General features: G+C 46.5%; 1 long non-coding RNA gene across 1 annotated transcript in view; it reads right to left on the bottom strand.

Moving 5' to 3' along the window:
- LOC121154128 overlaps positions 1 to 18126 on the bottom strand; it is a 287396-nt gene extending 269270 nt beyond the window's left edge. The window contains exon 1 of the long non-coding RNA XR_005883462.1: positions 18062 to 18126. This is a non-coding gene — a long non-coding RNA (uncharacterized LOC121154128). The remainder of the gene's footprint in view (positions 1 to 18061) is intronic.
- Positions 18127 to 23755: the final 5629 nt, after the last annotated feature.

Raw genomic sequence — 23755 nt, forward strand, 5'->3', positions numbered from 1 at the left:
ACCTGTGATGCTAGCATCCTATATAAGCACTGGTTCATGTCTCAGCTGCTCTACTTTCAATCCAACTCCCTGCAGCAGAAAATGGCCCAAGTGCTTGGTCCCCTGCAAGCAATGTGAGAGACTCAGATGAAGCTTCTGGCTCCTGGCCTCAGCCTGGCCCAGCTCTGGCTGTTGCAGCCACTGGGGAATGAACCAGCAGAGAGAAGATCTCTCTCTCTCACTTTCTCACTCTCTCTCTTTCCCTTCTCTATAACTCTGCCTTTCAGATAAATTAAATACATGAACTGAAATAAATGTCAGTCTCTAGAAATAAACAAGAATAACTAGAAAAAATATATATCTTACTGTAGTTTTACATTTTTAGAAAATGCATATTTATGGGTCCAGCACAGTAGCCTAGTGGTTTAAGTCCTCACCTGTATGTTCCAGAATCCCATATGACCACTGATTTGTGTCCAGGCAGCCCCACTTTCCGTCTAGCTTCCTGCTTGTTCCTGAGAAAGCAGTAAAGTATGGCCCAAAGCCTTGGGACTCTGCACCCATGTGCGAGACCCAGGAGGCTCCTAGATGCTGGCTTTGGATCAGCTCAGGTCTGGCCATTGTGGCCACTTGGGGAGTGAATCAGTGGACAAAAGACCTGTCTCTCCTCCTCTCTGTATATTTGACTTTCCAATAAAAAAAATAAATCTTTTAAAATGCTTATTTATTTGAAAGGCAGTTATAAGAGAGAGGGAGAGACACAGAAAGAAAACAGGTCCTTATCTACTGTATTCCTTAAATTGCTGCAACAGCTGGGGCTGAGCCTGGGCCAGCCAAAGCCAGGAGCCTTGAGCTTCTTCCAGTTCTCCCACATCAGGGACAAGGGTCCATGTATCCATGTACTTGGATTATCTTTTTTTTTTTCCCCCCAAGTGCATTAGCAGGGAACTGGAACAGAAGCAATGCTATGGGATTCAAACCAATTAATGCTCATATGGGATGCCAAGTGTCAGAGGCAGCAGCTTGATTCAATCCATCACAAGACCATCTTCCCCAAAATATTTTTTCAACAAGAATTATGGTTGATACAAGTAATGCTAGTTTTACCAGATATTAAAACCTACAAAGTCACAAACATCATTTTTTGTTTTAAGTATTTATTCATATTTATAATTCTTAGTTTATTTTCTATATACATTTTTAGAACAATAATGAAAATATTAGCCTCAGTACCACAAGTAAAATGTCCTATTTTTTTTTTATCCCATGCCTTATTCTATTTTAATTATAGCATTCCATGGCATTATTGGCAAAACTGCATGTCGCCTGCGTTTATTATTCCTGGAAATGTATCGCTGTTCTTGGTTCCGTGACCATCACAAGTACCAAAATCTGAAAATCCTCAAGTTCTGCTAATTAACTACCAGAGCATTTTCAGAGTTTAAACACACACCCTTCTATACGCTTTGGTCATCTCCAGGTTACTTACAATAATAAATATAAATACTATGTAAATAATTGCTTTACTGTGTTGCTTTAGGAAATAAGAGCAAGGGGGAAGTCTACACATACTCAAAATAGTGCAATTCTTTCACATCTTCCAGGCATCATTGATTGAATGCTTAACATCTCATATTCACAGATTTCTGAGTTATGTCATTGATGTCCTTTAGGGGTCACTATTCTGTCTATCACATTCCCTATCCAGGTTTCCCCCATTCTTATCATCTTATATTACCGTTTTGTATTTGTGAAAACTAAGAAGATAACATTGGTTCATTATTGTCAACTAAACTCCAGGCTGTATTTGCAAGTCATACAATTTTCCATCATATCTCTTTTTTTTCTTTTTTTCTTAGATCACGCCCTTTAATAAGGTCAGAATTTATTGGATGAGTTTTGGAATTCATTAATAATTGTGTATCCATAAGCAGTGAGAAAAAAAGAAGTTCAATGGTGTACATGGTATGAATGTAGATGTATTCTCAAAAGGATCATTCAGGCTGTTAACCTATACTTAAATACTTCTTTATTTTTATTGAAAGGGCAGATCAGATTTATAGAGAAAGAGAGGCAGAAAGAAATATCTTCCATTTGATGGTTGACTCCCCAAGTGGCCACAATGGCTTGAACTGCACCAATCCAATGCCAAGAGCCAGTAGCTTCTTCCGGATCTCCAATGCAGGTGCAGGGTCCCAAGGCTTTGGGCCATCCTTTACTGCTTTCCCAGGGCACAAGCAGGGAGCTGGATGGGAAGTGAAGTCACTTTTCAGGGTGGAACACAAACTGACACACATATGGGATTCTGGCACTTGCAAAGTGAGGATTTAGCCATTGAGCCTGCATGCCAGGCCCCAAACATAATTCTTTTTTTTTTTTTTGTAGATTTATTTTATTTGTATTGGAAATTCAGATAGACAGAGGAGAGACAGAGAGAAAGCTCTTCTAAATGTTGATTCACTCCCCAAGCAGCCACAATGGCCAGAGCTGAGCTGATCTAAAGCCAGGAGCCCGGAGCCTCTTCCAGGTCTCTCATGTGGTGCAGGATCCCAAGGCTTTGGGCTATCCTTGACTGCTTTCCCAGGCAACAAGAAGGGAGCTAGATGGGAAATGGGGCTGCCGGGATTAGAACCAGCATTCGTATGGGATCCTAGTGCATGCAAAATGAGGACTTTAGCTGCTAGGCTACTGTGCTGGGCCCCAAATATAATTATTAAAACATACGTGGCATGAGCAGGTGAAGAAATTGACAGAACAAATGAAACCGAAAGACCATGATTTCAACTGAGTTGGCAATCAACTTTTCAGCTGTTTCTTAAATTATATTTCATTTTCATTTTATCTGAAAGAGAAGGGGAAGTGGGGCAGAGAGTGAGAGACGTCAGCCCCTGCCTCCCAAGAGTACTGTAGCAGGACCCTGGAATTGGAACTATAGACTTAAACCAGGCACTCGGATAGGGGATGGTGGCATCTGAATCAGTCTTAACTCTTTGTCAAACTCTGGTCCACCTAAATTGGCATCTAGACAAAACTGGGCAGCAAGTGAAACAGAATCTGTATCTCAGACCTTACACTGAAACCAACCGCAGAAAAACTGAAGTTCCATTTTTTAAAGAATATAACTATAGAATGTTGAAAGACAGTGGAAGCATTTTACAAGTATACTTTTGTTGGGGTAGGATATACCTTTGTTACTAAGATCCAAAACCCTAGAGCTAGCAAAAAGAAATGGATTAATTTCACCATACAGTAATAATATTTGGCTGTCTCAGGGCTGATGGGATGAGTAAGTCACAAAAGGCAAATGACTAGAGAAAGTTTTTGAAGACCATTTCCCAAGCAGTTACTTCTCTTCCTTAGTTAATTAGTTTTAGTTACATAGAAAGACAGAAACACATACTAATCTTCTGACTGCTTGTTCACTTCCTAAATACCCACAACAACCAGGGTCAGGAACTTAAAACTCAATGCAGGTCCCCCTTATGGAATCAGGGACGCTGCTGTTTACCAGGGTATACATGCGCAGGAAGCTGCAGCCAGGAGCAGGGAGTCAAATCGAGGCATTCTGAAATAGGGTTTAGACATTCCACATGGCTTCTGAGCCTCTCTGCCAAACACCTGCCCCACACAGTTCATTAATTTTTTAAGGTTTATTTATTTATTTGAAAGTCAGAGCTATGGGGGGAGAAGCAGAGAAAGAGAGGGATCCTCCATTACTGTTTTATTCTCCAACAGCCAGGGCTGGCCAAGCCAGAACCAGGAACCAGGATCTTCATCCACGTCTCTCATGTGGGTGCAGGGGCCAAACGCTTGGATATCTTCTCATTTTCCCAGGCTAGTAACAGGGAGCTGGTTTGAAAGTGGAGCGTTAGGGACAAACTGACATCCATATGGGATGCGAGAGTCAGATGGCTGCTTTACCCGATATGCCACAATACCAGCCCCCAAACAGTTCATTTTCTGAAATGAGAAAGGAAATCTGCAAATCCTTGAGCAATTTGGCCAAGAATAAACCGTTGTTCACCTAACAGGGTTCCTAAACACCAGAAAAGATGGTCAACATCACCCATACTAAGAGAAATTTTAACCTTATGATACCATTTTTGCCCTAACAGATGATCAAAGGTCAAAACATTCAGTATCTTGTGTAGGAAAAAAAAAATGTGGAGACCCAGGTTTTCTTTTGCTCTGGAAGGAGCATGATTTGATATAAATTTAGAGTTGTTGCACAACAGCTGGAAATTTTGTCCTGAGCATGTTTCTTATAGATCTCACAACACATCTCTTAGGAGTGTGTTCAGATTAAAAAGATGGCATTTGCCAACTACACAGCAGATGCTGATCCCCTCACAGCTTGGTCACCACACTTTTTGACTCCAACAGAACATCCCATGCACCACTAAGGCTGTTCAGAGATTTTGCCTCCTGGGGAAAGGGATGCTCCTCCTCCCAGAGCTGGAAGAGGGACCTGGTTTATCCCAGAGACACAGCCCTCCATATCCAAGCCTCAGCCTGGACTGGCCAGCTACTGAGGATGCAGACAAGACTTCTGGGGACTTCGTCTCCACAGGCACACGTACCAAGCACGCAATGCTGCCAGCTCATTAGCGCCCCTCACTAGCCCAGCCCCTCCCTCACCCCCATGAACCAGAGCCCAGTGGAAAACATCTGATTCATTCTCAGGTTCAGGGAGACTGAATTCCAGCTGAGCTGAGTTGATGCACACAAACCCACAGGATTGTTCTGGGATGGTGTCATTCAGGGGAGCACTTGATCTTCTGCCCTCTCTAACACTAACCGGGTGAGTGAGTCCACTGACATAGGGGAGGGAGCTGAGCTGGAAACAGGGAGGAAGTGCATCTTCTACTCCAAGGCAGGACATCAGACTCTTCAGCCTGCCTTAGTACTCAGCAAGATATAAGCAACACCAAAGATACAAAGTATCTGGGAACTGACCAGACCAAAATGCAAGGAAGCTTTGTGAAGAAAAGCCACCTGCCATGAAAAGGTAAAATGTAAGGCATCAATGAGCAGAGAAAATTATCTCCACATTAATCTATAAGCTCACTATAATTCCAAATAAAATTCCAGCAGGATTTCTAAAATTAGTTTTTCATTTATTATGAATGAATCTGAATATTTTTGTAGTCTCTTAGTTATTTAGTTATTCCAATTTCCTCCTTGGAGAACTGCCTATTCCTAGGATTGCGTTCTTTAAGAGTGTTAGTTTTCGTGACTCAATGAACACTTTATTCATTGAAGTTATAAGCTTTTTCCTGTCGTGTTTATTTAAAAAATATCTCCAGTTCGGATGCCAGTTAAGATGTTCACATCTCACATAGGAGTGCCTGGGTGTGAATGCCGACTCTGGCTCCAGACTGCAGCTTGCTGCTAATGTTAACCATGGGAGGTAACAGACCCTAACTCAAGTATCTGGGTTCCTACTACCCATATGGAAGATTTAAATTATGATCCCAGCTTCCAGCTTTGGTCCCTGTCCAGGTCCAGCTCTTGCAGGCACTTGGGGAACTAACCAGCAACTGGGAGAGCTCTTTGTGTCTGTTTCTCTCTCTCTCGCTCTCTGTTTTTCTCTCTCTCTCTCTCTTTCTCTTTGCTAGAAGGAAGAAAGCCAATTTCCAGGTTTGTTTTGTTTATACAGTTTGAGCATTCAGGATTTTTGCTTCTGTATGTAGCTAAGCCCATCAGGTTGTGTGCATATGGTACCCACCATTACTTTTACAGTTAGAACCAGGAGTCAGATGTTTCGTCCATTTTTCTTTCTTCTAATTTGTACAATTATTTTCTTTATCCAAATGAATGCTTTCTTTTATGATATAAAATGGGTTATCTGAGCATATTTTTCTTTCTCTTACCGCCACACCACCTTCGACAGTTATTCAATTTTTTCCAGTGTCTTTTAATTTGTAATTAAGTGAATAGTTGTATCCTCTTTAACAACTGGCATCAGAAGAATTTCTCTTAGGGGAAAAATGTCATTTTTGGAAGATTTCTAGAGAAATATGGAATGAAAGGAGGACCCTCTGAGGGTTCAAAACTTTAGGTGAGTATGGGGCTTAAGTTAAGGTGCCATCAGGGAACCTGAAATCCGATATTATTGTATGCTCAAGACTTGCCTCTGCTTCTGATCTAGCTTCCTACTCATGTGCCTAGGAAGCGGCAGATGATGGCTCATGTACCTGACTTCCCACCACTCCCATGAGAGACCTGGATGGAGTTCCTGACTCCTGGCTTCAGCCTGGCCCTGTCACAGCTACTGCAGGCATTTGGAGTGGAAAAACAGATGGAAAATACCTCTCTGTCTCCCATACCCTGTCTTTCACATAAACAGAATAAGCACATTTTAAATTCTTTCTTAAAAAATGCATGGATGATAAGGGGAAGCCTCCCTGCATGATATTCTGGAGAGATTTTTTGTTCCAATCAAAGGGAGTGTTAGAGATAATGTAAATCAAGAATTTGGGAGAAAGAGGAGGCAGAAAATTGGCAAGATCTGGAATGAGTGAAGGGCTGGTGAGGCACACTGGAGATGTGGCGCCAATCGCATTCTCAGAAAGGTGGAAATTGCTGTGAAAACCACACCTCTTTGTATGCCAGCCCCACAAACCTCTCCCTCCTCCATCACACTTTTGCTCAAAACCATTTGTCTGGAAGGATTTTCCCAGCTGGAATTTCGTACAAGATTGACAGATTCTAAAATGGAAGAACAAAAGCCACCACAAAATAAGTAACTTTCAAAAGAAGAGCAAAGAGGAGGGACACAGTTACTGGAGGTTGCACAGGCCTTGGCAGTTGTTTTGGTCAGAGTGCAGTGCAGAAACAAAACAACCCATGCACAGTTACTTATAAGAGCAAAGTTTATTGCTGGCTTGCACTGAATATCAATCTTGGGCCAGTCTTGACGTCCACACTCCTGGATTCAGCTCAACAGTACCTGCACCTGTTCCCCCTACTTCCCTGGGAGCATGATAGATTGTCCTGGTGGAGTAGGGGAAAGGTGGCAAATGACAAAGGTGCTTGAAAGCTTCCTCTCAGAAGTGATATGCGCTACTTATGCTCACACTATATTGTTCGAATCAAGTCACATAGCCACATCTAACTCCACCAGGGCAAGGACATTTTCCTGAAAAGCAGGAGAACTTTACTGTTAGTGAATGGTTCTAACAATTAGCACAGATTTTTTTTTAAAAAAAAAGAATTGGCCGCATTGGTTCTGGGACTGACAGCCTAACAGGACAGAAAACAGGATCATGTGGGAGGAGTGTGTGAGTGTAGGTGTGTGTGTAGGATATGTAAGCATACTTCAAAATGCTTGTGAGAAACAGAATTTAAAAACGAAGTTATTTTGATGCCAAAAAAATTTTAAAATCCATGCACAAAAAGAGGCCTTCAAAAAGTTCGTGAAAAATGCATGTTATGAAACCAAATTCTGGGGCTAGGACTGTAGCATAGCATGCTATATTTCACTTAAATACTGACATCCCGAATAGGTACTGGTTCAAAACCTGGCAATTCCACCTCCCATCCAGCTAATGCAATGGGAAAAGTAGAAGATGGCCCACGTTTTTTGGGCTTCTGTATCCATGTGGGAGACCTAAAAGAAGCTCTGTGCTCCCAACTTCAGACCAGTCCAACTCTAGCCACTGGGGCCATTTGGGGAGTGAACTGTGAATTAAAGATCTCTTTCTTCCTCCCTCTGTGACTCTGTTTTTCAGATTTGAAAAATTATGTTTTTTTTAAATTCATGGACTACAAGTTTTGGCAGAAAAATAAACTTATTTAATTCCATTTTCTGGAAACTTTTTGAAGTAGGGGAGGGTGTGAGTATTCAAATTGGGCACATATAGTGAAATAACAAAGCAACAGAGAAAAATCCAGTTTCCTTAGTGGATGATGGTGAGAAACTGGTTTATCATACAAATAAAAACCCTCTAAACCTCTCCTTCTTCTATATAAATACATGAACTAACCCCAGAAGGTTACGGCCTGAAATGTGAAATGTTAAACTATAAAGCTAATGGAGGCAAATGTAAAAAGAACATCTTTGTGCACTTGATGTGAAAAGAGTTCTTTAATAAGACCCCAAAAGGCACAAACTGTAAGGCAAACAAGAACTGATACATTTAACTAGAATAAAATTGAGGATTTCTGTTCATAGAAGACACCATAGAGTTAAGAGACAGGTGACCAACTAGCAGAGCTTACCACAACTAAAAGAATACATGTAGAGCTGGCATGTATTAGCAACTCCTTCAAATTGGCAAGAAAAAGACAGCTGAGGAAATGCAAAAAAACACATTCAGATAATTCACATAAGGGAAAAATATGATCAAGCCCTTCACCATAAAAGGCACACAAAGAAATGGACAGCCATGGAGTAGTGAGAGAAGTACCTAAGCCATTGAGCTAGCCCTTTCAACCCATCAGCCTAGCAGTCATTAGAAAGCTAGATAACACCAAGTGTTGGGGAGACAGATTCCTTCAGGCACAGTAGGCAGAAATCCACTTGGCAGCTCTAAGGGAAACTGATGAGGGCCCAGCACACCCTCTCCTGAGTATCAATCTCAGATAATTCTCTGCAGGGACCCCCAGAAGATAGGTATGAAATTGTTCATCACGGCACAGCATTTGAGGCAATCTAGGTGCTATGATTTAGATGTTGAATGCCTCCTGAGGGACCAGCATCCACAAAATCCTTTATTCGTGGTAGCAAGAGCTTGGTGGAGGACTTAATCCAATTCAGGATGGGGCCTTGGAAGATAAATGGGTTAAACTGAATCGTTAGGATACAGCCCTCTGAATTAGAGCCTCCTCATAATTAGATCCTGGTGGTTTTACAGAGGATCAAGCAGATTCACAGACACACACAGTTCCTTGTTACCCTTTGCTATGCCAGGAAAGACACTACCACCAGATCTCATGAGATCACCCCCGCCCCCCCGGACTATGAATTTCCACAACTGGGAGCCAAAATAAGCTTTTTCCCTGAGAAAGGTATTTGCCTCGGGTTATCTCACAGCAGTAAGGAAAAGCTATTACACGGGATGTTCATCAATAAGAGAGAGTCAAAAGCAATATTTATTGAGTGGATAAGTAGAGTGAAATACAGCAGCCAGAAAGAAGTAGTCAGATCATGGGTGTACAGCAGCGAGAATTAAATTAAAAACTGAGTAGAAAATTATACATTTATGAAAAGATGTATGCTTTGGTTTGCTTCTAAGATACGTAGGCTGAGATATAGATATGTGATTAGTAGAGATGGGTAAGGATGGGAGTGAAGTTGAAAGAAAGAAGGAGACAAAATAAAACAAACGAGATTCTTTATAAATGAATGATGACAGTTGCTAAGTACCGTGGGATGCGATTAATTCAATTCAACACACCTGACATCCAGACATGAGCAAGAAAAGGAATGCGCTCACGTGGATCACTGCAATGACTGAGAATTCCACTTCTCTGCCCTCGGCTGAGAGCTTCTGCTCACACTGCCACCCAGTCCCAGAGATTTGGCTTCCACTCCTCACAAGGTCCTGGGTGATAAGCTGACGCACGCGAACAGTACTTAGAGAAGCCAGGAGCTGCACTGCAGTCAGAAAGCCAGAGTTCACTGCAAGGGCAGCTGGGAAATGCAAGCTGCCTCTGCCCCAGGAAGAAGGCACCATCATATCCTGCTTTGCCTGGGGCTGCTATCACTGTCTCTGTCCAAACTCCCATGTCTATCCCTACCCTCCCAACTAGACAATAGTCACACAAGGGAGGGATCATGTCTGCACCCCCACTCCAGTGCCTGACACATAGCAGAAACTCTAGAAATGTGTGTTGGGGTAGCGGGTGGGAAGTGAGGGGAGTGGGTCTAGTAGTGTGGCATAGTATGTTAAGCTGCTGCCTACAGCACTGATATCCCATATGGGCAACAGTTGGAGTCCCAGCAGCTCTGCTTCTGATCCAGCTCCCTATTAATGGCCTTGAAAAGGCAGTAAAAGATGCTCTAAGTGTTTAGGGCCCCACAACCTTATGGGAGGCCTGGATGAAACTCCTGGTTCCTGGCTTAGCTTTGGTCATTATGGATATCTGGATAGTAAACCAGCGAATGGAAAATATCTCTCTCTCCCTCTCATCTGTAACTCTGACGTTCAAATAAATAAATACTGCTTTTAGGAGTTAATGAAAAAATAAATGTGGCTGGACAGTTCAATTTTCTGAACAAGAAAGTAACTGACAAAAACGAGGGCTCCAGAAGAGGAATCTCACCAGCTAGACTGAGGGATGGGTCAGTGTGGGAGCAAATTCAGCTTCCAGGGAGGGAAACCTGGACAAAGAAGCCAGAATGGAAGACTCCACGCACCTTGAAAGGTTTGGTACATGGGGCTCCTTCCACCCACCCATGCCTCTGCCCTCCCACTCCTCACCACATTTCTCCCCAGGAGGGTGAAATTAACACAGAAGAGATGAGTGGCAAGACAGCTTGGGGCAGGATCCCCTGAGACTCCCTGGGCTATCTCAGAATAGCTGAGAAATGGCTTAGTGGGAAGACTCAGCTATCTCCAAGCCTGGAAGTTCAAAGTTCAAAGATTGACCATGGACAGATGAAAAACAAGCCTGATGGATACAGGGCTACCCGCAGAATCTGCCAATCCGGATGGTGTCCAGGTCTACCAACCCAAATGGACTAAGAACAGCTCTGAACAGGGAGCCCGTTTAATGGGTCTGAGCCCACGTCAAGTGGCTGCCTCCATTTGCTCTGAGTCCCTATACCTGTTAACATGAACTCAGGAACCCTAAAACAAAAACCTAAATGCCAGGAATCTAGGATGTAGCGTACCCTCTGCTGTGGGTTCTTTTGCCCCCTCTCCCTGGAATTATCCCTCCACTCCCAGCCCCACTTCAAAGGGTGTACAAGTTTTTGTAATGGTAGTATTTTACTCTGTGGCTAGTTCCATACAGAGAATACAGTCTTTCCTATAAGCCTGGTCAGTTGGCCTTGGAAGGGTGGCTGTCCCCAATCTATCCCAGTCATCCTTTACTCCCCGCTCCCTTTCTCTCCTTTCACCAGGACTGGGGCTGTCCCTGGCCATCAAGAGAACCAAAGTCTTCAAACCCCGGGCACTGGACACACAGGTGACCACACCTGTTCTGTTGCTGAAACCCTGGCTCTTGCTGCCTAGTGCCCTAGAATAGATGCTTGAGGCCTGGGGAGGAGTGAATTTGTCGCCTGTCAGTCCTTCCATCCTCAGGGCTGGCAGCACTGCCCCCCACCTCCCTTGCTCCAGCCACTGAGATTGCTGAGCTCCCACATGCCCAGGAGCGCCCATTCCCAGCCCCAGACTGACCTCTCCCGGTCAGACCCTGCACAGCAGTTTGGAAAAAAAGAGAAGAGTGAGGTATCTTTGTGTGCTCGCTGCTGTTGCATTGCCTGCCCCACAAAGCACAGGGGACAAAGAGGAAATCAGAAGGAGTTAGTTTGTTCCTCCTCCACCCTCACCCTGCAGCCTCCCGCCTCTCCCCCAGACTCCAGCTGCCGGCCTAAAATCACAAAGCCTTTTCGCTCACAATCCAGAGGGGGAAATAAAAAGAATGAGAAGGGAAGTAGAGGAGCAGCAGCGAATTTCAAAAGGAGGGCTAATTTGTGCAGCCCCGGACAGCTGCATTTGCATAATGAAATGTGCAGAGGATGTTTGGCTCATGTATTTTTTAGAAGGTTTAACTTTAATTTTATTTAGCCTAAGAAGGGCATGTCACTCAAACTCCGCTGGTCATTTATAAAAATATTTCAATTGTGTTTCCAAGGAGCTGTCTTTCTGGCCTAAGTGGCTGGTGCTGGAGGTTGTGAATGCTAATGCAGAGGTCGAGAGATTGATGGGGAGGGGTAGGGGAGGAGTACAGACACCAAAAGAGACACTGACACCGAACAGAAAGGACAAAGCAAGAGATGGACAAATGGGAGAATGGGGTGGACAGCAATGCGGAGTGCTGCCAACTCTAGGGACTCCAGAGAAGCAGACTGGGGAACCCTCACCCCCACAGAAATGGGATGGACATTCCCAGTGGTCCACCCTCACTCACACAGGTGGACCCAGCTCAGCCGGCTCCCGGTGTTTGCCTTTTGTTTTCAGCACATCTGCTCTCATCTCCGACAGTTTTCAAGAAGAGTGTTTTATTGTTGATTTCCACCCACCCCTGGGTCACATGAGAAGTGCTTCCTCCCGTCTAATTCTACATTGATACAGAGGAGCTCTGCTTGAGCTGCTCGCTTTGGAGACAGGGAAGGGAGTGCCGAGCTGGGCTCAGTTGGCTCAGTGCACGAATTTCTCCTGTAACTCAAGCAATAGCAGGCCTTCATTGCCTCAGCACCTCCAGCGCACCAGCCCCTATATCAAATACTCAGCTTCCAAAGCTAAACACCATGTAACCGACAGAAGAGATGGAGCAGTAATTCACCCCACCCTTATTATCCTCAAGGCATTTTGGAAAGACCCCCAAAGTCTCAGCCCCCGGGGCGAGTCCCTGACTGGTGTAGGAAGAAAGGTCAGGGGAGAGCAGTAAGTGCCCACCAGAGGCAACCAGCCTCCCCCTGCCCTGCCTGTTGGCACTCTGTCAGCCTCATCCCACCACTTCCTCCTCCCTCTGACTATTATTTGTTAAATATTTTTTAAAGGTTTTATTTATTTTTATTGGAGAGACAAATTTACAGAGAAAAAGAGAGACAGAGAAAGATCTTCCATCTGCTGGTTCACTCCCCAAGTGGCCACGATGGCCAGAGCTGAGTCAATCTGAAGCCAAGAGCCAGGTGCTTCTTCCAGGTCTCCCATGCAGATGCAAGGTCCCCAGGCTTTGGCCCATCCTCTACTGCTTTCCCAGGCCACAAGCAGGGAGCTGGATGGGAAATGGAGCAGCCAGGACAGGAACTGGTGCTCATATGGGATGCTGGCGCTTGGAGGAGGAGGTTAGCCTATTGAGCCACAGCACCACATCACTACATCACCACAGCCACCATCACCATCATCATACCCCTCGACTCCCATTCCCCTCCCCCCACCCCCGCCGCTTATTCACAGATCACACTCAGGGCTCCTTCACAATCTTCTCTTGACCTTGAAGGTCAGAAAAGAGATGTCCAGTTACATGCCTGATAAGACTCTGCAGAGCCCTGCAGAGCCATTTAGAGCTCTAGTCAGGTGCTCTGGGTTGAGTGTCCAGCTTGGACTGTCAGCTCTCACTTTGAACTGTAGACATAGCACGGGCCTTTCCACAGTTCGAGACACCTTCAGAAGTTCCAGTCTTGGAGCTTACGGCCCTCTTGATTGTGGGGCTGAAGGCACAGCACACCACTCCCCACAAGAAGCATCCCAAGCTTTATACTGAAAAAGAAAGAAAAAGAAAACTGAAAATGATACCCAAGCCAGGGTGGCCCTGGATGAGTAGTCTAACTGCAACATTCCTAGACCTGGCAGGAGGTACACATGGAGTTGAGAAGAGTGGCACCTGTGTTGACTTTTGATATGGGAGAAGCAGCCTGGCAGAGCAGGGGCTGGGAGGTGGGCACTCCTGTATTCAACTTTGCTTAAGTTTCTCACCTGAGCTACTTAATCTCTCTGATCCTCAGTTTCTCCATCTGTAAAAAGGAAGGAAGCACGACCAACAAGGTTTTGGCATTGGGCATGTCAACAGGCTTTGGCACATGATGCAAGAAAGAGAAAAATGCTGTCTGCCAGGCACACAGATAGAGAGACCCCATTGGCCAAGCCCCTAGCCCTGGGCATCTTTAGAGACGGGGGCAGAGGAGGTGAGGCAGAGACAGAAGGTGCTACCCACAGTGACAACAGCTGACTGTCCCTGGGTTGAACAAAAGTGCTTTTGATATGGCAAGGATGTTTTAATCTTACTCAAGTTCTTCCCTCACACAAAGACAAACATTCTAAGTGCAGACACGCATGGGTGCAAAAGTGATAACAATGTGAATTCAAAGGGTGAGAAAGTTAATGCACATGCAGGCATGAGTGTGAGTTGCCCCCACACAAAGGGCAGTGGACCAGAAGCTGGCTTGAAGGGTAGAGGTGTTGGGGATTGGAGAGAGAACCCCTGGGCAGCACCACCAGCTGTGGTCCTCAGTAAAAGAGAACAAATGCCCGGCCACCAAGTTATTAGCCTCTTTTATGAGGTTGGGAGTGGTGCCTGTCCAGGCCTGAAGGCCTCTAGGAATTACATGGCACTCCACAAATTCCACATGGAGCTTAATGTTTGTATTTTCATAGTATCCTCACTAGGTCCCAATGAAGCAGGTACATCCCAGGAATGCAGGTGTTTTGATGTTCAAGTAAGCAGACCAGATGACACAAGGGGCCTTGCCAGACTTCCGGCTTAGCAGGGTTATCCAGTTACCTACCTGCTCATCCCACATCCCTTTGAGAAAGACTAGAACGTCAAGGAACGGCAAGCCACAAGGGTAATAGCAGTCTAATGCAGCACTTGCATTTGGAAAGTAAGAAGACAAAAACCCAGAGGGGCGGGGGGAAGAAAGCTTAGGTCATGTAGCTGGTCCTACACAGCCAAGTCCTAGACCAATCTCCGCTTCTTCACTCTCCACTAAACAACTCCAACAGCTTCTGATGAATGAAAGAACCCACCCACCCTCAGTCACCCCCTACTCCCAAGACAGGAAGGGGCCCCAGCTGACTTGCGGCTCACCAGTTCCTTATGTGCAGCTGAGATCAGGCTGGGGGTGGGAGCAGAGCCAGGGGAAGGGGCTGGCGCTGGCCAGCACAACCCTCACAGGAACAGCCGCATATGGCCAGCCAGGCTCGGCAGCCCATGCACTAATCCTGCTGTCAGCCAGGCCGGGCGCCGGATTAGGAAATGTCACGTTTCAAAAGAAATTATTTCCATTTTCTCCCCAGGAAAGGGAAAAGGCAGAAAGACAAGCAAACTCCTGGGGTCGTGTGTTGGGAGACAGGCCAGCATCTGGGCCTCAGACAGGCGCCTCTCCTCCTCCTCCAGCCCCCATGCAGACGCCCAGAAGTGACAGCAATCGCCTGGCTGAGTTCACCCTGGCCAAGGACAAATGGATTTCACAGTTTATCAAGAGAAGAAGGGGCGTGTCACTGGCTCATCAACCATGGCCACCTTTGGTCTCTTCTACTGCTGCCCCTGTTCACAACCACAACTTCATGCCTGCCCCTCCACTCCCCACCCCCGCCCCATCTCACTCAGCTAGCTCCTGAACCCAGCTTCCTGGGAGCAGCAAGTCTGAGAAAGAGAGCTCGCCCTTGACCTTCTGTGCAAGTGCCAGACGCTCTGCTCTCAGCCCAGCCAGGGTCCCCGCCTCCACTCAGGGGTCCCAGCCTCTGCAGATGGTGAAAAACCCTTGCCTCCCTGTCAGCTTTCTCCCTCTGCTCTGCCTCTCTTGCTTCTCCTCCTCCCCCGCCCCTTCTGAGACAATAATAAATACTTCTCATTCTCACCGCCACTGGAAATTGTGGGGCTTCTTAATTACAAAAGTAATGTCACCATATTCGCAATTAATTAATTCTAATCTGGCCTGGAAGAGAGGTCGGGCACACAATCACCCCCTGACGCCTCTGGAGCCGGGGACCAAGCCGACGGATATTGTGATTGAAATGTATTTGTATGGAGTTATTAGATACTATCTGCAATCAATCCATTACCATAAACTTAAGCTTCCACGTTCTTTCATATTAAATGAATTTTCATATCACATTTCCCAATAAGCACTGCCTCAAGTCAGCCCTTATTTATCTAATAACGCCATGCAAATATTTTATTATATTTCAATGAAATGTGTCGAAAACTATTACCTTGTGCTGGCTCTGGGGTGGGGAAGGAATGGTGCTGGCAGGGCACAGGTGGGAAGGGTTCCCCATGCAGCTGCTGGGTGCACCGGTAGTTCCTGTGCTGACACCCACAGCCTTTGGTTCCCACCATAGTAGGGCCAGGCCCTGTCCAGGAAATGGGACTAGAAGGAGGGAGTTTTCTAGCTTCCTCTGGTTCTCACACAAACTAAGGATCTTCAAGCAATTGCAAGCCTACAAGATCAAAGGTCAGCCTCTCCCACCCTCTGTCCCAAGATCAGGGTTATGACCTGTGTGGTCATAGAAGGTCCCCCGCTTAAGGACCTTGTGCTTTGCTCAATGACTTACTGTCACTGGGTGAACATATCAATATATTTTGCACAGGGGCTCAGCCTTTTCATTTTTTGTTTTGTTTTGATTTAAAAAAAATACTTTTTTTACTTTGAAAAATCTGAGTTGCAGAGGCAGCAGGGGACAGAGAAAGAAGGAGATCTTCCATCTACTAGTTCACTCCCCTACATGGCCACAAGAGCCAACACTGAGCCAGACTGAAGCCAGGAGCTAGGAGCTTTTCCAAGGTTTCTCACATGGATGGATGAATGCAGAGGGTCCAAGCACTTGGACCATTTTCTGCTGCTATTCCCAGGCCATTGGCAGGGAGCTAGATTGGAAGTAGAGTAATCAGGACACAAAACAGTGCTAATATGGGATGCTGGCATCACAGGGGGTAGCTTTAACCATTGTCTCACAACACTGGCCCCCACGTCTTCCTTTTGCACTGAGAAATCCCATGGATTGGGAAGCTGGTCCCATTGAGGATATCTCTCACCTCAGCTCTATTCTCTGTCTTCTACAATGTGCCACGCACTCTGGGATGTCCCCTGACCACTCATCTTCCTTTATGATCAGAAAAGCCCCTTCCTAGTGTCATCCTTTCCACTTGTTCAGCCTCACTTTCTGGCACAAATTCTCTCCCAGGCTCAACAATCTGCAAAGAGCATTCCAGAGGCTGAGCCTGCTAAGGCTGTTCAGCCAAGAAGAGGCAGAATGCAGACTGCATCCCTGAGCTCGGACTCAACAGTGGGGATGCCTGCCTGCCTGCTGTCCTGCTGGCAGGTGACACGAGGCCATCTTAGGCAGGGGACAGGTGCTCCTGGTGATAACACTAATGGCATCTGGTCACAGTATCATCTGGGATCCAAACATCTATCCCACAGTGACCTGTTGCGGCTACCACTGAGTCTAGCAGAATTGGAAGTGAACTTGTCCCCAGCTTCCCAGTCCTACTGTTGACACCCTTTTAAGCCAGTCTTGGAAAGGGCACTCTCCCAGTGGCCAAAGCTCCTGAATGGTCAGTTGGGTCATTTAACTTTGTCCCATCAGCCTACAGGCATCGACAAAGGCACCTTGTACTCTTCCTTCTCCTTTTATGGGTGGTTTTATTACCTGCAGAATGTGAACATATCTTTTTGAGGAAAATCTGAGCTCCTGTGGAAATTAGAGGAAACAGTACCAGTTTAAAAAACCCTTTGTGTGGTGAGCTATGAGGCTTTGATTCTTCAGTTCCCAGGCATGTGCAGGATTGAGCAGGTCCTTGGTGACTTGCTTTCTGTTCCTTCCTGGGTCTGGGCACCTGTTCAAGCCTCCTGGGGAATCACCCTCATGCCTCCCAAATAATCCTCCTTTTTCTCTATCACTTCATCAAAAAGCCTATTCTTTGGGTCACAAAGGCACAAAGGCTCTTAGGCAGTGAGGTAGAGCTGAACTGTGGGGTAACAGTCCTGGTGGAGCTATTGCCTGTGAAGTCAGCCTGCAGAGACCTTGGCCATCCAGGAGTCCCACACAGAGGTTCCCTGCCACCAGCCCACAGGCTGAGTTGCCTTCATCCTTCCAGTCCTGCATCGGAGCTTCTTGTCTGCCTTGCCTCACTCTCCACTTCTGAATTCTCACACATGTAATTAGCAATACAAGTCCATCAGATGGAGACCTTCATCCCATTTCATAGATGAAGACACTGAGGCTGTACATGGAGTGGTTGAGAATCTCACCTGAATCTGTCTGACTCAGAGGATGGCTGCTTCTCACACTCAGGGCAACCTTGTGCCCTATATCTCACTGGGCATTTCCTTCCCCTCACCCAGGAAAATCTTGACTCTGTAGTCTGGTCCTTCTGTAGTCATTTATATGACAAACATTTGCTATGTGCCGGATGGTGTGCTGGCATGTTTCTATGCACTGAGCAAATCAGATACCCATACCTTCTGGAAGTCACATCCAGCCTTTGGTAGCAGTTGTCCAGTCAGTCCAGGAGCTGCATTGGCTGTTTGTTGGGTGAGGGGGGGGCGGGGGAGGGCTGTGGGGAAGGGAGGAGAGAGAAAGAGAAAGAGAAAGAGAGAGAGAAAGAGAGAATGTATCACACTCAATCCAAAGAGCCCCCAGGACCACCTGCAGCTTTGTTTCTCAAGCACCCCCATCCAGCCAAAGAGGTTAAGGGTTCTCAGTCCAGTGGGAACTGACCAATGGGTGCTTGGCACTGACTGTGCCCGCTCCCTGGAGGACAGGGGCTCTTCTTCCTACTGCTCAGTGCCCTCCCTCTCCTCCCCACTTCTTCCAATCATTCATGGTGACAGATTGACAGAAGAGCCCCCACCGGGTAGAATTGCCTCTGGGCACAAGTACAAAATATAAAACATTTAGGGAAAATCATCCAAGAACAGTTGGCACCACAAGAAAACTGCTTTAAACACTCAACTCGAAGTAACCAGCTTAAACCTCAGGCCCAGCAGAGTCCTGGCATCAACCTGGCCAGCCCCACAGGGCCCCTCCTCCAGCCCTACTGGGCTGTCCTCTCCTGGGGCTGCTGCTTTCCCACCTCCCTCCTGAAACTGGGCAGCAGCTCTGCTCCCTGACAGGTGCAGTCCAGGCAATCCCAACACCAGAGGCACACACGAGAAAGATTCTCTTTTTTGGAAGGCTTTCTCATGAAGCCCCCATCTACACAGCCTGGCGCAAGGCCAAGGATGGCACAGGTGTGACCAGGACTGGTCTTTGGACCAGTGCCCTGATCCCACACAAGTCTTCCCAAAGCCTGCTCTTGCTGATCACCCATGCTGCTTATAGTGCGTATGGTCTATAGAGTCATTTCAGCGCTTTTATTCCATAGGTCTCAACACAGCCTGTGTGGTGAGCTTGCAGCCACACTCCTGAGATGCAGAAAAAGCCCAGAAGCAGCTGCCCAGATTCCAAAGTTGGCAGGTGGCAGGGCTGGTATAGGAACCCAAGTCTCTTAGGTCCGAATGCCTGACTGATCTTGGAAGACAAAGGGCTTCTTGAGAAAAGAGAACTCTAAAGTGCTGATCTACACTACAACAGATGTGCCAGGACCAGAGGCAGGGAGGGGGAAAGCAATTCCAAACTGAGGGTATGTCTGGGATAGCAAACAGTTCACCCTGGCTGGAGCACAGGGCAGATTGGGTTGGGAATGGAGGGAGCAAACCATGAGAGATAAGGTTGGAAAGATAAGCAGAGGCCATGACATACAAAGGCAGGTGAGTGTTTAGGTGCCTGGAGACTAAAGGCAACAACAACACTATACCAAAGGTTTTGGTAGATTAATAGGGATGAGTGATCAGCAAGCAAAGCAGGAACCAGGGAGACAAACTTGCAGTAATCCAGGAAGCCATAGGAACAGAGAGACAGAGAGGTGGTCACAAAATGTTACAGGAACTGGTGCTGTGGTGCAGCACATTACACCTCCACCTGCAACACCAACCTCATCTGGTATCAGAGCACTGGTTTCAGTCCTCTGGGCTGCTCTGCTGTCAGTCGAAGTTACTGCAAACACACCTGGAAAGGCCATGACGATGCCTAAGTGCTTGGGCCCCTGCCACCCAGGTGGGAGGCCCTGGTGGAACTCCTGGCTCCTAGCTTCAACCTTCCCATCCTCCACCATTAAGACCATTTAGGAGTGAACCAGCAGATGGAAGATCTCTTTCTGTCCCTGCCCTTCTTTCTGTCACTCTACAAATATAAAATTAGTCTTAAAAACAAAACAAACAACCACCCACCCAAAAAACTCTGACAGAGGTAGATTCAGCAGAGCTAGAATTTTTAGAAGAGAGAAAATAATAGAGAATCAGTGTTCATGAAAATTTCTGGCCTAGGAAGTCAGTACTCAGGCCCCAGAGGCACTAAATAAACATGTGCTGAGTAAAAATGTGATCCCCAAGAACAGGAAAGCAGGTGAAAAGAGGGATGTGATAGGAACGGTGTGGGTGTTAAGTTAAGCTTTGCAGTCATGCGGGTGGTCTGCATGTTAGAGAGGTGCTGGCCAGAGTCTTCAGCCAACATGCCAGCTCTCGAGGTGCCCTTCTATAATGGGTACGTACACAGTATGCACACACATGGCACTAAGGAGCCAGCTCACATGGCTGTGGAATCTATGTAGATTCCATTCAAACACCCAGAATGAGTGTTGAGTAAAAGTGAGGGAGGCAGAGAACCTGCCATTGAGAAATATCCAAACCACAAAGAAAAGCAGAAGAGGAAGAGAAGCCTGCCATGGAGTCCAGAAAGCAGCCATCACAGAGGAAAGAGAAAGCGGGGATGCTGCAGCATCAAAACTAAGGAGGACAATCACGGCAAGAGAGTCTACCTGATCCCATGATCTGGAAAGGTCGAGCAGGATGAGGAAAACAACACCCAAAGATGAGCTTGTTTGGATATATGAAGTTTTGAAATCCTGCATTCAGTCACCATAAGGGCCACAAGATATGTATGGTATAGTATGAAAAGACTATACATGCGCTCCAACATTTTTGGATGTTTCTGGATGGCATCTATGTGTCAACTGCTAGGCTAAGTGTAGAAGGTTGTCCTCTGCAAAGCCATGACGAGGCCTGAACTGAGCACAAAGGTCAGTCTTGCCCCAAGCAGAGGAAACTCATCCTGCCTGGTGGCCTCTCAGATTGCTTCTTTCTTGCCTCAGTCCCAAAATGAAGCACTGACTCTCCTTGGAGCACCAGCCTGCAGCTTTCAGACTGGACCTCATGCCACCCATTCCCTAGGTTCTCGGGAGTTGGGGTCTGGATTGGAGCTGCACCACTGGCTCTCCTGGATCTCCAACTTGCTCATCAAAGACTTGGGAGCTTCTCAGCCTCCATGATCATGTGAGCTAGCTCCTTAGTGCCATATGAGCGTATACTGTGTATATACCCATTATAGAAAGGCACCTCGAGGGCTGGCATGGTGGTTCAACAGACTAATCCTCCATCTACAAGTGCCAGCATCCTGTACAGGTGCTGGTTCACATCCCGTCTGCTCCACATCCCATCTAGCTATCTGCTAATGGCCTGGGAAAGCAATGGACTGTGGCCCAAGTTCTTGAGACCCTGCACCCACACAGAAGATCCAAAGGAGCTCCTGGCTTCAGGTTAGCCCAGCTCTAGTTGTTGTGACCATTTGGGAAATAATCCAGTAGATGAAAGGTTTCTCTCTCTCTCTCTCTCTCTCTCTCTCTCTCTCTCTCTCTCTCTCTTTCTCTCATCTCTGTAAATCTTTCTTTCAAATTAGGGGGATATCTCAGAGTCCTCCTTTTGTGTAAGATGCAAAAAAAAATGAAATCTATGCATGACTTTTTCTTTAATTTGTGTTTTTCATGAACTTTTCGAAAACTCTTCAAGTCCATGGGTTTTAAAATCTTGCACGAAAATAAGCTAACATACCATCTCTGTAATCTGTTACAGAGTAGTAAAGATAAATGAATTTCTAAAAAGATTTATTTGAAAGGCAGAGTGACAAAAAGAGAGAGGGAGAGAAGAGACCAAAACAAATTCCATCTACTGGTTCACGCTCCAAATATCTGCAACAGCAGGGGCTGGACCATATTAAAGCCAGACACCCAGAATTCCATCCAGGCCTCCCACATGGACAGCAGGAACACAGTGTTTGAATCCTCATCTGCTGCTCCTCAGGTGCACCAGCAGGAAGCTGGATAGGAAGCAGAGTAGCCAAGACTTGAACCAGGCACTCTAATAAGGGTTTGGGTCTTTTAATGGAATTACTGGCTTTTGGCTTTGGCCTGGCCAAGCCACAGCTATATTAATCATTTGGGGAGTGAATAAGTAGATGCAAGTTCTCTCTCTCTCTCTAGCTGTACCTTTCAAATAGATAAATCTTTTAAAAGCTTAAAAATAATTAACTTGGCAGGAAGAGAGGGAGGAAAAGAGGGGAGGAGAGAGAGAACTAGAGAGAGACAGAAGTATTCCTAACTCCTGGTTCACTCCTCAAATGCTTACAAAGACTAGCACTGGGTCAGGTCAAAGTTAGGAACCAGGAATTCAACTCAGGTCATCTTAAATGTAAGTGGCAGGGATCCGGGTACTTGAGTCATCATTTGCTGCCTCCAAGGGATGTATTAGCAGGAAGCTGGAACCAGAGTCAGGTGTAGAATCCAGGCACCTTGATGTGGGCCATGCGTGTCTTAATTGCTCGCCCATGTCCTTACCTGCAGAAACCATCGGAGGTGTTCTCATGTGTCAGGTTAATCCTTTGCTCCACTTCAGGCAGCCACTCCCCAGAGCCATCTGGATCTGATTGTCGAGAGTTGCTTCCCCTTTTAACCCCTATATTTATGATCATGGTATCTGCCCTGCCAGGTAAGTACTGGACCCGTATATACAAATGTCTTGCACTTTGACCTCAACTTCCTACAAACCAAGACTTCTTGGCAGTATATTTTTCATTCTCATGGAATTCCTTACATTCACTGTCTTTATTTCTTCTCCCATCCAGTTTAAATTTCCTTGAGAGACACCCGGGTAATATGGCATCATTGCTCATCCCTTGAACACAAGCATCCAGGAAGAGCTGCCCCAACCTGTAGCACTTACTGCAAATGAGAAACAAGCCCACTGCTTGCTGCAACCATCTCAATCTCTAGAAGAGCCAAGGAAGCATGACTACAGAAGGGAGAGTGGGATTTAGTTGGTTGCAAGGTTTCCATGAGAAACAGCCACTTTTTCCCCTGGCAGATTGGGCTGGCAGAAGGAGAAAGGGAAGGACGGTTGCAGGAACACAGAGAAAATGGGAATGCAGGAAGACTGGGACCTATCTGGAAAGACTCAGGCACACTGTGGATTAATGCAGGCCCCAGCTGGACCTGTTCCACCATAAACAGATTCTCTCTGCTGCAGAGACAGTTACAGAAATGTGAGAAGACATTCTCCCCAGCCTGGCAACCCATGGCTCCAGGAGCTGCTGCAAACATACTAGGGACAAGGTCATGTAACCTCTCCATGCCTCTGCTGTCTCCTGCATCCTGAAATGGCGTGTTTACGTCTTCATTCATTCCACGAACATGCACTAGCCACCTAAGGCATTCTAGACATCTTGCTGGGTGCTGGAATTATAGATGAGTGTGCCATTCTCCCTGTCCAGAGCAAGGAGTCTGCAGAAGGAAGCCTTTTGGTGAAGGCAGTGCCCTTGGACACCCTTGCAGCTCACGTTTCCAGGCATTGACCTACCTTGGGACCCTTCATCAGTGCCCCCTTCTCTGATTCTCACCCAACAGGTAGTGTGAGGGTGGCAAGAGGTGATATCCTACCACCACCACTGCCACAGCTGGGTGCCTCAGGGCAGTCAGGGAGGTTTGCCCCTGCACAGCCTCTACCTCCCTAATCTCCCCGGCTACCAAGAGGACTCTTTGGTGCTCAGAGGAAGCTGAGGATGGGGAAGGTGCATGGGAAACAGAACAGCAGAGGTGTTCCGATGACAGGGTCCTGGTCTGGTTTGACATCGTTATGGTGCCCCTCTGGGGTCCCCATCTGCCCATCCCCTTTTGCTGCTCCCTCCCGGCACCTGCATCCCAGACCATCCTCCCTGCCATCCATCTCTGTCTTTCCTACTTTGCTTCTCTCTCACTCTCCCTCTGCCTCTCCCTCAGTCCTCCTGTC

The sequence above is a fragment of the Ochotona curzoniae genome, unplaced genomic scaffold (assembly GCF_017591425.1).
Source record: "Ochotona curzoniae isolate NIBS_2020 unplaced genomic scaffold, NIBS_Ocur_1.0 contig_2723, whole genome shotgun sequence".
Classification (NCBI taxonomy): domain Eukaryota; kingdom Metazoa; phylum Chordata; class Mammalia; order Lagomorpha; family Ochotonidae; genus Ochotona; species Ochotona curzoniae.